Here is a 17,652-nt window from a genome sequence, read left to right on the forward strand (position 1 = left end):
GGGATATTATTAGTACTCTATGTGGTATATAAGTGTATGTAAAGATCGTCAGAATCCAATTCCGAACACTTTGATTTTTCCCGGAAATTCACAAGATACGGAGAGAATTGAGTATAAGGTAACAGGATAAAAAGGATTTAAATTAAAGGATTATAGGAGGGGATCATAGAAGGAATACAATATATTGAGAAAGGTTAAGGGAACCTAAGTAATAAGATCCCGGGTATGATCCCTCAAACGATAAACGAGAACGAAAGATAAGCGAACCGTAAAACAAATAAGTGACCAAGAGACAAGCTTGTACAAGAAGCCAGGGATTGTGACATCATCAAACCACAAGGTGTGGACAAGTGGGAGCATTATGACATGTGCAAGGTGACATAAGCATGACATGGGAAGGAAGGAGGTGTGGTGGCTTTGTAACCACACAAATTCAAGGGCAAGAAGGTAATTGACTAAAGCAAGCACAAAAACCAAGCAACCAAGCCAAGAAAAAATCATTTTCATCAAAAATCAAAAAGCAACCAAGGCTTTGTTCTTGAAGCTCTCGGCTTTTTACTATTCATTAGGCAAGAATTTTCAAAAATTCAAGATCCAAGCTTCCTAAATTGGTGAGTAAATTCCCTAATCATCTTCATGCTTAGTTTGGGCTATACCATGAGTTTAAGCCATCAATTCCTTCTCAATCTTCTTCATTTAATCAAAGAAGAAGACTATGAATAGTGTTTTCAAGTTTTTTAACTTGAAGTTTTCTTGTTTTTCTTGAAGATCCAAGCTTTCCTAAGACTTCTCAAAGCTTCTTAAGGCTTCCTAGCTCATCCCACCACTTCAAGGAAGGTATACCATCTCCAAACCCTAGATCCCTATGTATTATAAGATGATTTTAATTGGTAGGATGATATTGTAGCTTGTTGTTGTGATTTAGAGTTTGGGATTTGGAATGGTAGTGAAATGGAATGGTAAATGTTGTGGTTTTGATTAAAAGAACTTAATTATGATTAAAGTTAAGTTTAGGCATAAGTATGATGATTAAATTGAATTGGTTGGGGTTGTTATGATGTGATGAGGATGGATGTTGGTTGTATGTTGGATTTGAGGTTGGTTTGTGGTTGGTTTTGAATGGTTAAAAATTGGGAAATCGCGTAAACATAGCCGTCGTAACGTCCGATTTTCTTTGGACTGTTTTTGTGCATAGCATTAGGACCCGAGAACCCCCTGCTAGATTATGACCACTGCCATGTTTAGATAGCTCATGTTACGAGCTTCGTTTTGATATGTAGTTCGTTCGATTCCGATGCACGGTTTAGGAGAAACGACCGTTTCAAGTAACGGCGTTTCGCGAACGAAACTTTTCCCCTCGCCTTACTTTGAAACATAGGTTAAAGACCAAAAAGGGTTAATTAATGTATGAAACATTTATGGTAAGTGTGTTAGGCAGTTGGTAAGACACTCGCGAAGGAATCGCTTTAAAACTCGTAAAGGTTAAATTATTAAAAATGGTGGAGCCGAGGGTACCCGAGTGACTTAAGCGAATCAGTGAGCGCAAAACAAGCGTTAGAGTCTAAGTTAGTTAAAGTATAGATTTACAAGTGACTTTGGTTTAATTCCAACTTACTTGTTGCTTATAGGTTACCAGACTCGTCCCGAGCCATTCGTAACCCCCAGTCGCTCAGGCAAGTTTTCTACCCGTTATACTGTTGTTGTGATGTATATGTGTATATGCATGATCTTGCGATAAATGCATATTGGTTATTTAGCAAATTCTTGCGATATATTGTAGCATGTGATATGGTATATATGCATGCCTGCTTCATATTCTTGAAATATATATCTGTTGGTTCAGTTGATAATACCTATGCTAGAGAATAGCGGTAACTTGCATATACCCTTAGTATAGGGACCCAAAGGTGAAAATATTTTTCTAAAACCCGGAGTCGAGGATCCCGAGTAGATTTTGTATATATGGATATGGATATATATATATATATATATTTATTTATATATATATATATGGTTATAGTTTTCCAAACTATTAATCGAATAAGGTTTATTCGATAACTTTAACTTTATTTTATTATTGAATATTATTTCGAATATTATTCGAAGGCGTATGACTCCTTTTATTTATTTATCTGAATATTATTTGAATATTCATTCGAGGGCTTATGACTCTTTTATATTATTTATTGAATATTATTTGAATATTCATTCGAAGGCTTATGACTCTTTTATATTATTTATTGAATATTATTTGAATATTCATTCGAAGGCTTATGACTCAGTTTATATTATTTAATGAATATTATTTGAATATTCATTTGAGGATCTATGACTCCGATTATTTGCTGAGGTATATTCTTTATTTTATTAAAGAATAAGGTGTCAATAATCAAACTTATTTTCGATTATTCAAATAAAGATAATACTTTCATATAAGTATATCTTTGGTTATTTAATACTCGTTTCAAGTATAAGTTTTAATACTTCTACTTCAATTATTTTTATAAAGATTATTCTTTATGGGAATATTATTTAAATAATAATATTCAGTCATTTTCTAAATATTCTGGGGACTGATTTACTTCATTAAATCAGCTTTACTCCAAACACTCTTTAAAGTGTTTTCGAGTCTTCAAAACGATTTTTAAAAGTTAGAGCGGATCCCAAAACTCATTTTTATATTTAAGATCTTCCTTTTTAAGGGGATTTAATTACTCGCTCAAAATCAGAGGGATCCGGCTCTATGGTGTATTTTATATTCGCAACAAGGTTGCTGTTTTGATAAATGAATTGATTACTTGCCCAATGTTCGGGAAGTAAGCCCATCTAATTGAGTCGGCATAGGCGACAGGCCGGGGTACGGTCTATGAAAGTGTAAGTGGCTGGGTGGCAGTCCATCAACGCGTGAGGGGCCGGGTAACGGTCTAGCGCGAGGTCCTAATGCGGCCAGGGTGATGACCGGTGAGGAATTCATCCATCTACAGTAGAAAAGGTTACTTATTGGTATCTTTTCCTGATCAGCAAGATATCTGGTTTATGCCAAAAATTCTTTTCCTTTCCAAAATTCATTGGATGTTTCAAACTCTGTTCATACTTTACATAACAGAGGTTCCAGGAAATGTTTAAAGAGATATATATATGTGGATATATGTATATCGGGACTAAATAAAGTATCTCATAACTTTTTCATTCAATAATATTTCAAAGATTGAATCTATTCAAATCTTGTCTTGTAGTCTCATCTATGTGATGAACTTTTGAAACTGATTATAACTTGAACGGGGGTAGTTCAAGTAGTATTGGGAAAGATATAAGTATATTGGGGTATTTGGTAACCTCATCTTTTAAACTTATATCTAATTAATAATTGTCTTATGAATGACAAAGATTTTCAGAAAAACGTTGAAACAAGGTTAGATATATGAGATCACCTTGCAACGATATTTTTTTATACAGTTATACACTGGGACTTTGTGTATATTATGCATGGAAGAGGACTTCCAATATTTTGAAAAGTATATATGTATATATACTGAATATTTTGCGACTTCATCGCATTAAGATATCAAACTTGGTTCATTTCTTTTGACCAAGACTTTCATGAGTACTATGAGAAGGCTCATATATTGTTAATCTTTATACATATTATTTTGGTAGGCTTGCTGCTCACCCTTGCTTTCTTCTTTCATCACACAACAACAGTTAGGAAAGATGGCCAGACTCCAGCAGACCCAGCGCAAGCGCGTGGAAAGCGTTCTGCGTCTTCCCGTTGATGTTGTAGCTGCTATAGCTGCAGAGGTAGACCTATTGTAGATCAGACCATCTACTTTTGAGAATCAATTATGTATAATTATAACTTGTGGCAGATAATGGCAATTAACTGTAAATTTATCAAGTAATCATTTTGGGTTGTAATAACTTTTAAATTGTGGATTCAAAGACTTGTACTTATTTAAATTTCATCTCTGAGACTATAACGGGTTGTGGTGTGTGTTAGTGTGGGGTCACAGCATAAGGTTATTTATTATTAATTAAGTGAAGTGATATTATGGAAAGAAAGACCGTGACGACCCGGATCTCCGACCCCGGATCTGGGGGTGTTACAGAAATGGTATCAGAGCTAAGCGTTATAAACCTCAGAGATGATGGGACGTTAAGATAATAAGTTCACTAAGATAATAAGAACTCTTGCCAAGTTCATAGTCGGGCTACCTAACGTAGTACTGACAGTTAAGACCCTTATGGGAACCCTTATAAATATCGTGATAGGAGCGTAGTTCGTTATCGTATATGGTAGCGGAACTCCGAACCCTGAGGTTGAGGAGCAACAGCGTGATGATGTTTTATTACTAATTGGAGATCGGATTGTGGATCCGATAGAGTGTCCTAATGCAGGACCGGATGATGTTGATATTGAGGATGTAGCGGTTGAGGATGTTGTCCTAGAAGGGATAGTTGTTGATGAGGATTCCATGGAGGATCCTGACAAGATTGGATAAAGGACCACTGATGAATTGATGACCATGGTTTGGTCGACTACCAGAGGTAGGATTGGCCGGTCACTACTGGAGGTTCGTTCAAGTTGTAAAGATAGTAGCCCCTTTAACGCGGCTTACTCGTAAGACTGAGAAGTTCGAATGGACAGAGAAATGCGAGAACAGCTTTCAAGAACTGAAGCAGAGGTTGGTGATGGCCCTTATGCTGGCATTGCCGGATGGAAAAGGAGATTTTGTGAAGTGTAGTGACGCTTTGCACAAGGGCTTAGGGTGCGTGCTTATGCAGCACGGTAAGGTAATCGCGTACATGTCAAGACAATTAAGGTAATATGAAATTCGATATCCCCGCCCATGAGCTTAGGCTCGTGGCAATAGTTTTACCCTAAAGATTGGAGGCACTACTTGTATGGAGAGAAGTGCAAGATTTACACAAACCATAGGAGCTCTAGTACCTTTTTACGTAGAAAGAGCTCAACATATGCCAGAGGAGGCAGTTAGAGCTAATCAAGAATAATGATTGGGAGATTCTTTATCATTCGGCGAAAGCCAATATGGTGGCTGATGCCCTTAGTAAAAAGGAGAGACTCAAGATGATAATGTCTTTTGAAGAGTTTATAAGAGATTTTGAGAAAATGGAAATAGAAGTGAAGGTAACCGGAGCCGGTACCGAAAAGCTGTTTGAGATTGCAATACAGCCCGAATTATTGGAAAAGATCATATTGTGCCAGAAAAAGTGATGAATGAAGGGAGAGAGCCAACAAATAGATATGAGATTAATACCGAGAGAGATGATAAGGGAATAATGAGGTATTCCTATAGAATTTGGGTTCCGAAAGTTCAAGAGCGTAAGGATGAGAACTTAGATGAGAGCCATAGTTTGAGGAATAAGATTTAGAGCAAACCCTGAACGTGATAGTCAGGGAGGTCGCCATCAAGATAGAAGGAACCCATGACATAATGGAGTGGAAAATGAGGATTTTAAATTAAAAGATGACCCTAATTATGGGGAGTAGGATGAAACATTTCATACTAAGGAAACAGAAAGTCGAGTAAGGAAAGGAGACCCGAGACGGTACTCCTATACAGCAATTCATGGACCTGTCTAAAAAGAACTTAGACTATTATCCCCAACCACCACCCTGAGGAGACAGTGCGGTGAGAAATTCTTTCAGGACCCTTAAGTCGCTAAGCTCTCAGAGTTCCATGGAACAAGCTGACCCAGCCGAGGCAAGAGCCTGGCTAAAGGAAATAGATGAATCATTGGAGATTCTAAATGATGGACGAATCACAAAAGACTGTTTTTGTCACTTACCCTTCTAAGAGAGAGGCCACCCACTGGTGAAAGACCAAGAAAGGCATGGAGCCAGAGATTATAATAAACTGATTAAAGTTTAGCCAATTGTTTTTGGGAAAGTAATTCCCAAGGTTATGGAGAGAGTGTAAAAGCTTTAGAGCCAGAACAAAGGCAGACAAGTATGATGAATTAGGAATCTAAGTTGTAAAAGTTATCAAGATTCGTTTTGAGGACAAGAATCCGGAATGACGTGATGTTTGAAATCAATGCTTATGTTGTGATTGGTTCATGAAATAATGATAAGAGAAAGGAAAATAAAAAGAAACTGAAGTGGAAAGGAATATAAAGGCAATAGAGTTCGAGAAATGATAAGGGAGTTGGGTATGAGGAAACCCTAAAGACTCGTAGCAATAGAAATAGGAAAGTATGTAATCATTGGTATGAGGGTGATTCACCATGAGTTAAAGTTGATGGTTGAAGGCATACGAGTTATGTACATTTTATCCCCTGTAAGTTGGGAGGATTCAAGGAAACCTTGAGATAATTCGAAGGATAAATAATGAGACGCGGATAGACTAAGGGGATAAGGAAGTAAGAAATTAGGAAAAATTGGATGAAGGAAGTGACCTTCAAGAAGGTGAAATGTAAGACCGGTGGCTTGATACCCAAAAAGGGAGACGCCAGGTATGAAAGATATCCCAACATTGAGGTGACTGTTGAGATAAACAACAAAAGTAAACACGGAATTATTAAGAAGAAGTTCACGTTGAACACGACCAATATCTTCCAGAACATCCTTGTTATCGTTACCAAATTAGGCAAGAAAAGCGGATAACCGTTGTTATCTTTTGGGAGGCCATATTGATTGACCTCATGTTGTATACAGATGTTATTTTGAAATTAGGCATATACTATCGAGGTGGGAATGATTGAATAAGACACCCTTATCAGGGATATATGACTTGATTTATCCATGGAAGGATGCTTGTACCTTTTTAAAGGTGGAATTAAGGATAGAACATCAGTAACTTAAAACGAATCCTAGGGGAATGGATAAAGGTTGGCATTTCACCCTTAATAGGGATAGTATGAGTTTTGACAGTATGAATTGGAAAGGATTAAGGTAATAATAACCTTTAAGGATCAGTGGAGAAATTTTTCAGAAGTATATAGACAATGGTTCTAGCATTAGTATATGGTATTTTGATATGCCCTGTATCTAGGGAATACAGGAGGAACGATTCAAGGATAACCTTAGAGGTTTTGCAATGAAAAAGGTAATATTCAAAATTCTCAAGAATAGAAATGTTGATAAAGGAAATATGACGTAATTATAAAGATGCCAAGTGAGGCACGTGTTAAACCACGAGAAGGTATGGATCGAACCAATAATGGTCGAAATTGTTCAGGGCAATTAGGACTTAAGATAAAAAATGTTCTAAGTATGAGAGTCAGTCTTGACAGTGATTAGCCTCTAAAGACTGAGGCAATAACTTATGGAAAAATGGTGATATTTTTTTTTTCTTTTTCCCATCTGATTTTAAGGAAAACATCTTCACTCAAGTAGTGATCGGAAATAAGGTAGAAAATTTATTTGGAAGTGGTTAAAATGACATTGACTGTAAGGAAATTTTACTATCAGGAAAGGCCAAAGAGGTGGCCGACACGTTAAAGGTAAGAGGATAATTATAGGCGCTTGTGCCAAAATAATACAGTGAGGATGGTTAAAACTGTGAAGGTTGTATTATGGTTTGGAAGATTGACATTCCTTCTGGTGACTGTGCAATACCCAACCGTAATAGTAGTTGGTAAAGGTTTAATTCGTGTAATCACCATGAGCGGGCTATCTATCTTAGAAGGTACTATCTTGAGAATGAGCTTGGACCATGTTTCAAAAGGACTAAACGAACCTTTGAGATCAGGAGTGTTCTTCATGAATCAGAAATGGTGATTATGTTACCTCCTTAGAAGGATTTGATACGACATGTATGGACTCCGTATGGTTAGCTATTAAGATTTCATGGAAGGTGAATGATGACAGTGGGTCAGTGGTGGACCATAGTAAGGTAGCAATGATTCTGCGAGTAACGAGCTGATTACAACTGTGAGAGTTGTATTGGAATGGGTGTTGAGATTGAGTACCACTAATCGGGTCGTGGTAGTGTATAAGTTATCATTGATAGACTAATTAAGTAGAGTATCTACCTAGTGAATAATTATTCTTTCTTATCAATAGAGAGTCGTATTATTATACGAGGAAGGTTGCGGTGCAAGTATAGAATTCTAGTAACGATGATGTATAGAATGAGATCCCAGATTCGATTTTCGATGTCGAGGGAGTTTCAAAGGTGATTATGTATAAGCTCGAGGAAGAGTGTGGGTCCATAGAATGATGGACGGGATAGCGAAAATATTTAGGCATGGGAAATACGATGCTATAATACTTGATGTTGATATAAATACTCATATGATTCGTTCTCCTATGACAAACCTCTATAGTTCAGAGGTAGGTTCCAAGCCGGATATTTTGTGGCAGTATATTTTTTTCATATATACAATTCTCTTCCATTCGTTCTTTTCTCTTTTTTGCATTTCATGTAAGCTGAGAAGAACAACCCTTCCAGAAGGGGAGGTATTGCCGAATGACTGTCTATATGTGTGATAGAAGCCTAGTAGGATACCAACTATTGTTTAATTGCTTGTCAAGTACTAAAGGCTGGCCACCTTCTATACTAACCATGCGATATAACAAGTGTTCATGATCATAGTGATCTCTCAACAAATTCCTTTACTTCTATTTGATTGATCAAATTTTGGAAAATAGAAACAACTGAAAAAGGAGTAATAAAGTGGTGGTAGTATGCGGAATGGGAACACATTCGTGATACTAAGGTTGACGTGGTTATTAAAAGGTTATAGAACGCTAACGAGCAAAAGTATAACCAGTATAATATTTGGAACGGAAGGTAGTAGCGATTACGAACTGGAAAAGAATGGGTATTGAGAAGCAGAAGCTCTAATGCTAAAAGCAATAATGAGAGTCTGTGCAATAGACTTGAAAGGAATTGGAATGATCACATAACGCGGATTGAGTTTTCTTACGACAATAGATCATATGTCAGTATTGAGATATCGCCTTATGAGATCCTTGAGGGAAGACAATGTCGATCTCCCTTATGTTAGGATGAAGTTGTAGAGCGCAAGATGCTCGGACCCGCAGTAGTCCAAAGGACCAAGGATATGATAGATCGAATCAGAGGACGGCTGGTAGTAGCCCAAGATGGACATGATAAGTATGTTGATTTGACACGAAAGGATAAAGAGTATGAAATAGGGGACCTAGTAATGTTATAGGTATCCCCTTGGAAACCCTTGAAAAGGATTGATGAGCTTCGGAAAGAAAGGAAAGCTAAGTCTACAATTTGTTGGACCCTTGGATATATTAAGACGTTTGGGAAGTTAGCATAGGAGCTAGCCCTACCCCCGAACCTGTAGCAAGTTCATAACGTGTTCCACGTATCAATGTTAAGGAAGTGTAATTCGGATGCCAGACAAATAGGGGCATATCAGCGCATAGACATGCAACCAGACGTAACCTATATGGAGCAACCAGGAAGGGTATAGAGTAAAAAAGAACGAGTGCTTAGGAGAAGGGTTATCAAACTAGTAAGAGTTTGATGGTAGAACCATAATGTGGGAAAATTTACTCGAGAGTTAGAAAGTGTAATGCTAAGAAAGTATCCCCGTTTGTTTTCTATTTGATTCCGGGACGGAATCCTTTTAAGGAGGGGAGACTGTAATAACCCCAATTTTTGAGAAATTTTGAAACCCTTATGAATAGTGTTTTTGCTGAACGAGAAAACTTTTCATGCCACGCTATGTAGGGGTTCTGTTATTGATCTTATGGGATATTATTAGTACTCTATGTGGTATATAAGTGTATGTAATGATCGTCAGAATCCAATTCCGAACACTTTGATTTTTCCCGGAAATTCACAAGATACGGAGAGAATTGAGTATAAGGTAACAGGATAAAAAGGATTTAAATTAAAGGATTATAGGAGGGGATCATAGACGGAATACAATATATTGAGAAAGGTTAAGGGAACCTAAGTAATAAGATCCCGGGTATGATCCCTCAAACGATAAACGAGAACGAAAGATAAGCGAACCGTAAAACAAATAAGTGACCAAGAGACAAGCTTGTACAAGAAGCCAGGGATTGTGACATCATCAAACCACAAGGTGTGGACAAGTGGGAGCATTATGACATGTGCAAGGTGACATAAGCATGACATGGGAAGGAAGGAGGTGTGGTGGCTTTGTAACCACACAAATTCAAGGGCAAGAAGGTAATTGACTAAAGCAAGCACAAAAACCAAGAAACCAAGCCAAGCAAAAATCATTTTCATCAAAAATCAAAAAGCAACCAAGGCTTTGTTCTTGAAGCTCTCGGCTTTTTACTATTCATTAGGCAAGAATTTTCAAAAATTCAAGATCCAAGCTTCCTAAATTGGTGAGTAAATTCCCTAATCATCTTCATGCTTAGTTAGGGCTATACCATGAGTTTAAGCCATCAATTCCTTCTCAATCTTCTTCATTTAATCAAAGAAGAAGACTATGAATAGTGTTTTCAAGTTTTTTAACTTGAAGTTTTCTTGTTTTTCTTGAAGATCCAAGCTTTCCTAAGACTTCTCAAAGCTTCTTAAGGCTTCCTAGCTCATCCCACCACTTCAAGGAAGGTATACCATCTCCAAACCCTAGATCCCTATGTATTATAAGATGATTTTAATTGGTAGGATGATATTGTAGTTTGTTGTTGTGATTTAGAGTTTGGGATTTGGAATGGTAGTGAAATGGAATGGTAAATGTTGTGGTTTTGATTAAAAGAACTTAATTATGATTAAAGTTAAGTTTAGGCATAAGTATGATGATTAAATTGAATTGGTTGGGGTTGTTATGATGTGATGAGGATGGATGTTGGTTGTATGTTGGATTTGAGGTTGGTTTGTGGTTGGTTTTGAATGGTTAAAAATTGGGAAATCGCGTAAACATAGCCGTCGTAACGTCCGATTTTATTTGGACTGTTTTTGTGCATAGCATTAGGACCCGAGAACCCCCTGCTAGATTATGACCACTGCCATGTTTAGATAGCTCATGTTACGAGCTTCGTTTTGATATGTAGTTCGTTCGATTCCGATGCACGGTTTAGGAGAAACGACCGTTTCAAGTAACGGCGTTTCGTGAACGAAACTTTTCCCCTCGCCTTACTTTGAAACATAGGTTAAAGACCAAAAAGGGTTAATTAATGTATGAAACATTTATGGTAAGTGTGTTAGGCAGTTGGTAAGACACTCGCGAAGGAATCGCTTTAAAACTCGTAAAGGTTAAATTATTAAAACTGGTGGAGCCGAGGGTACCCGAGTGACTTAAGCGAATCAGTGAGCGCAAAACAAGCGTTAGAGTCTAAGTTAGTTAAAGTATAGATTTACAAGTGACTTTGGTTTAATTCCAACTTACTTGTTGCTTATAGGTTACCAGACTCGTCCCGAGCCATTCGTAACCCCCAGTCGCTCAGGCAAGTTTTCTACCCGTTATACTGTTGTTGTGATGTATATGTGTATATGCATGATCTTGCGATAAATGCATATTGGTTATTTAGCAAATTCTTGCGATATATTGTAGCATGTGATATGGTATATATGCATGCCTGCTTCATATTCTTGAAATATATATCTGTTGGTTCAGTTGATAATACCTATGCTAGAGAATAGCGGTAACTTGCATATACCCTTAGTATAGGGACCCAAAGGTGAAAATATTTTTCTAAAACCGGGAGTCGAGGATCCCGAGTAGATTTTGTATATATGGATATGGATATATATATATATATTTATTTATATATATATATGGTTATAGTTTTTCAAACTATTAATCGAATAAGGTTTATTCGATAACTTTAACTTTATTTTATTATTGAATATTATTTCGAATATTATTCGAAGGCGTATGACTCCTTTTATTTATTTATCTGAATATTATTTGAATATTCATTCGAGGGCTTATGACTCTTTTATATTATTTATTGAATATTATTTGAATATTCATTCGAAGGCTTATGACTCTTTTATATTATTTATTGAATATTATTTGAATATTCATTCGAAGGCTTATGAATCAGTTTATATTATTTAATGAATATTATTTGAATATTCATTTCAGGATCTATGACTCCGATTATTTGTTGAGGTATATTCTTTATTTTATTAAAGAATAAGGTGTCAATAATCAAACTTATTTTCGATTATTCAAATAAAGATAATACTTTCATATAAGTATATCTTTGGTTATTTAATACTCGTTTCAAGTATAAGTTTTAATACTTCTACTTCAATTATTTTTATAAAGATTATTCTTTATGGGAATATTATTTAAATAATAATATTCAGTCATTTTCTAAATATTCTGGGGACTGATTTACTTCATTAAATCAGCTTTACTTCAAACACTCTTTAAAGTGTTTTCGAGTCTTCAAAACGATTTTTAAAAGTTAGAGCGGATCCCAAAACTCATTTTTATATTTAAGATCTTCCTTTTTAAGGGGATTTAAATACTCGCTCAAAATCTGAGGGATCCGGCTCTATGGTGTATTTTATATTCGCAACAAGGTTGCTGTTTTGATAAATAAATTGATTACTTGCCCAATGTTCGGGAAGTAAGCCCATCTAATTGAGTCGGCATAGGCGACAGGCCGGGGTACGGTCTATGAAAGTGTAAGTGGCTGGGTGGCAGTCCATCAACGCGTGAGGGGCCGGGTAACGGTCTAGCGCGAGGTCCTAATGCGGCCAGGGTGATGACCGGTGAGGAATTCATCCATCTACAGTAGAAAAGGTTACTTATTGGTATCTTTGCCTGATCAGCAAGATATCTGGTTTATGCCAAAAATTCTTTTCCTTTCCAAAATTCATTGGATGTTTCAAACTCTGTTCATACTTTACATAACAGAGGTTCCAGGAAATGTTTAAAGAGATATATATGTGGATATATGTATATCGGGACTAAATAAAGTATCTCATAACTTTTTCATTCAATAATATTTCAAAGATTGAATCTATTCAAATCTTGTCTTGTAGTCTCATCTATGTGATGAACTTTTGAAACTGATTATAACTTGAACGGGGGTAGTTCAAGTAGTATTGGGAAAGATATAAGTATATTGGGGTATTTGGTAACCTCATCTTTTAAACTTATATCTAATTAATAATTGTCTTATGAATGACAAAGATTTTCAGAAAAACGTTGAAACAAGGTTAGATATATGAGATCACCTTGCAACGATATTTTTTTATACAGTTATACACTGGGACTTTGTGTATATTATGCATGGAAGAGGACTTCCAATATTTTGAAAAGTATATATGTATATATACTGAATATTTTGCGACTTCATCGCATTAAGATATCAAACTTGGTTCATTTCTTTTGACCAAGACTTTCATGAGTACTATGAGAAGGCTCATATATTGTTAATCTTTATACATATTATTTTGGTGGGCTTGCTGCTCACCCTTGCTTTCTTCTTTCATCACACAACAACAGTTAGGAAAGATGGCCAGACTCCAGCAGACCCAGCGCAAGCGCGTGGAAAGCGTTCTGCGTCTTCCCGTTGATGTTGTAGCTGCTATAGCTGCAGAGGTAGACCTATTGTAGATCAGACCATCTACTTTTGAGAATCAATTATGTATAATTATAACTTGTGGCAGATAATGGCAATTAACTGTAAATTTATCAAGTAATCATTTTGGGTTGTAATAACTTTTAAATTGTGGATTCAAAGACTTGTACTTATTTAAATTTTATCTCTGAGACTATAACGGGTTGTGGTGTGTGTTAGTGTGGGGTCACAGCATAAGGTTATTTATTATTAATTAAGTGAAGTGATATTATGGAAAGAAAGACCGTGACGACCCGGATCTCCGACCCCGGATCTGGGGGTGTTACAGATTCTGCAGTAAAACAGGTTATGGAATCTGATAGAGCTCTCCAAGACCTTCAAATCTGATACTCGAGCTTTTCCAACAAAGATCAATAACACCTTCAAAAGTTGGTTTGATTATTAGTACAGTTTATGAATATATGATTTTTCTCTGTAAAATTATATATTTATCTGTCTACAAATGATTTTGATACGAAATAAAATACGGTAAAAGGCTATTTTTATTTACGGAAGATTAGTATCCCGTTGGATCATTCCAGATATAAAACGGTACGTTTATTTGTAAAAACTGATCCAAACGGTATCGGTTTTCGGGATACTTATCCAAATCAGTACAATTTGTACTGCGATCTTGGTCTCAGCGCCTGGTTACACGTATTACGAAGTGATAATTGTGATAGTTTAATAAAAAGCTCCCGTTTATCAAAAATACAAGTTTTATTGATTTACCGAAATGAATATTGTATCGAAAATGTTGCGCCGGGACCCGCGCAGGACAAACCGTACGCCGGATCGCAAAAGTCGAAACATCGAAAATGCTTGGAATATTACAATTAGGTTAGGAAGGAGTTCTCGGAAGAGTTTCGGGTTCCAAAAACGTAACAACGGGTGACGTCGGTTGGTTCCTATTTTTATAAAATAGATTTTAAATACCTGGAAAAAGATTTTATAAATTTCATATGATTCTTATAAATTCATAAATCAACATAAAGATAATTAGGAAGATATGACAATTATCTATATTTTATTTTGAACATATAAAAATTAAAATACTCAATTAATATTATTTTTGAATATCCAAATACAAATAACACTTAGCAATTAATTCATAGAATAGATACTGGACACAAATAATAATTATTTAATTAGCAAAAATAATTACACGACATATCCCGGATATTACATCTTACTTGCCCTATGTAATCAAGATAGATAACTTGTGCTTAAACCGCTATGTTGTCAAATTCTATAGACATATAGGGTGTCAATATAATTGGTGCCTATTCAGCTTCTATCTCTTTTGTGGATGTCTGGTAGAACGGTACTCGTGCAACGAAAGTTGGCGTTTATCAGTTTCGTGTTATATATTTAGTGTCATCACCATTGCATGCTAAGGTTAAGAATAATAAGGCTATTGAATGAAGTATTTAATGAAGTTAGAATCCCATGTTTGTCATATATATTAATTCAGTCAATCTTATTCTCGTAGTTATAATTGTTAGCGTAATTCTTAGTTATAAACAATCTCAACGTGTTATAGTCTTAGCATTGGATAATAACTATACATTGTTACTTAAGTGCATAAATTAATTAGTTAACCAATACAGTCTCTGTGGGAACGAACTAGAAAAGATTCTATACTACTTGCGAACTCGTATACTTGCGTGTATTATTAGCGCGTGTTTAGCGACTAACAAGTTTTTGGCGCCGCTGCCGGGGACTGTAGTGTTAATTTATAGTTTATGTGCTTTCCATCAGTGGTCGTTAAAGTTCATTGACTCGGACATTGTTACTTATTTGTTCCTTATCTAGTTTCAGGTACTCTAGCGAGGGTATATTCATACGCGTTCGCGTACTCGTAAGAGAACACTGGATAAAGCCGAGGAAGAACTTGTGGTAGTTCTTAGGTAAGTTTCCGAGGAAGAAAATAAGTTAGAGGAAGAAGAGAAAGGTGAAGAGCCAATTGTAGTAGCTATGGGTGATCAAACAAAAAATCTGAAGGCTTTGATGGACTATTCTAAGCCTAAGATTAATGACATTCAGTCTAGCATCATCAGACTATCCATCAGGGCTAACACTTTAGAGATTAAGTCGAGCACGATTCAGATGATACAGAACTCAGTTCAGTTTGGGGGTTCTCCTACTGAAGACCCCAACATGCACATCAGGGATTTCATTGAGATCTGCAACACTTTCAAATTCAACGATGTGACTGAGGATGCTATTAAGCTACGACTCTTCCCATTCTCTCTGAGGGACAAAGCTAAGTGATGGTTATATTATCTAGTAGCAAGGTCTATCACCACTTGGGAAGATCTTGCTCAAAAGTTTCTCACTAAATTCTTCCCCATGGCGAAGACTGCAACAATCAGGAATGCTCTTACTTAGTTTGCTCAACAAACCGGAGAATCTCTGTGTGAGGCTTGAGATCGATATAAGGAGATGTTAAGGAAGTGCCCACACCTTGGCATTCCTGATTGGATGATTATCAACTATTTCTATAATGGACTGGGTCCTACTTCTTTGCCCATGCTTGATGCAGCATTAGGAGGAGCCTTGTGGGCTAAGAGCTACGATGAAGCTTATGAACTTATTGAACTGATGGCTACTAATGAGTACCAGAATCCTTCCTAGAGACTGACTCAGGGAAAAGTAGTAGGAATTCTGGACTTGGACGCAGCAACTGCTATCGCTGCCCAACTTAAGGCTTTGACAATGAAGGTGGACACTTTGGCAAATTATGGAGTTAATCAAATCACTAGTGTCTGTGAGCTTTATGCTGGTGCCCATGAGACTGATCAGTACACAATTTCTAGTGAATCAGCTTAGTTCGTGAGCAACTTCCAGCGATCACAGCAACCTGTGCCAGCCACCTATTATCCTAACAACCGCAATCATCCTAATTTCAGTTGGAGCAATGCTCAGAATGTGGTTCAACAGCCTTATAAGTAGTATCCAACTAAGCAGTACAACCCCCCTGGTTTTCAGCAACCGCAGTATGCACCAAGACAACAACTCCAGCTGCAATAAGCTAATGAAAAATCTGAATTAGAGGAGTTGAAGCTTATGTGCAAGAGTCAAGCTGTTTCTATCAAGACCTTGGAAAATCAGATTGGGAAAATTGCCAATGCCTTGCTAAATCATCAACCTGGTACATTGCCTAGTGACAGTGAAGTGCCAGGAAAGAAGGAAGCTAAGGAGCAGGTAAAGGCAATCACTTTGAGGTCTGGGAAGGTTGCGAATCCCGAGAAAACTCAAGAGTTGACTAAAGAAGCTGGGGCTGAGAAAGAAGCAAAGCAGCAGGATGAAGAAGTGGAACCAAGGAAGACTACTGTTCAGCACACTCCGCCTGAGGGTAATACAGGGGAGAAACAGATCTATCCTCCAACGCCTTTTCCTAAGCGTCTGGAGAAGAAAAAGCTGGACACGCAATGTAAGAAGTTTCTGGAGGTGTTCAAGAAACTTTATATCAATATACCTTTCGCTGAGGCTCTCGAGCAGATTCCTAGTTATGTAAAGTTTATGAAAGGTATTCTCTCTCGAAAATTGAAGCTAGATGATTTAGAGACTGTCGCTCTCACGGAAGAATGCAGTGCTGTGCTACAGCAGAAGTTGCCTCCAAAGCTTAAAGATCCAGAAGCTTTACTATTCCATGTACTATTGGAAAAGTGTCTTTTGACAGATGCTTATGTGCCTTGGGAGTTAGCATCAATCTAATGGCTTTGTCAATCTTCAAGCAGTTGGATCTACCTAATCCTAAACCGACGTATATAACTTTGCAGTTGGCCGACCATTCTATTACATATCCGCGAGGTATTGTAGAGGATGTCTTGGTCAAGGTTGATAAACGCATCTTCCCTGCTGATTTTGTAATTCTTGATTTCGAGGAGGATAAGAAGATTCCCATAATCTTGGGAAGACCTTTCTTGGCAACTAGCCGAACCTTGATCGATGTGCAGAAGGGTGAGCTTACAATGCGAGTTCTGGATCAGGATGTTACTTTTAATGTATTCACTGCTATGAAATTTCCTACTGATAATGAGGAGTGTTTAAAAGTGGAGTTGGTCGATTCGGTGGTCACATCGGAACTTGATCAATTGCTAAGGTCTGATGCCTTGGAAAAAGCCTTATTGGGGAATTCAGAT

General features: G+C 36.9%; 1 non-coding gene across 1 annotated transcript; it reads right to left on the reverse strand.

Annotated features, from left to right (window-relative positions):
* Positions 1-15,871: 15,871 nt before the first annotated feature.
* LOC141670191 (small nucleolar RNA R71) lies at positions 15,872-15,978 on the reverse strand. Its single transcript, XR_012554433.1, has one exon. It is a non-coding gene; the product is annotated as a small nucleolar RNA R71 (small nucleolar RNA).
* Between the last annotated feature and the right edge of the window lie 1,674 nt (positions 15,979-17,652).

Source organism: Apium graveolens, chromosome 6 (genome assembly GCF_009905375.1).
Source record: "Apium graveolens cultivar Ventura chromosome 6, ASM990537v1, whole genome shotgun sequence".
In the NCBI taxonomy this organism is placed as follows: Eukaryota; Viridiplantae; Streptophyta; class Magnoliopsida; order Apiales; family Apiaceae; genus Apium; species Apium graveolens.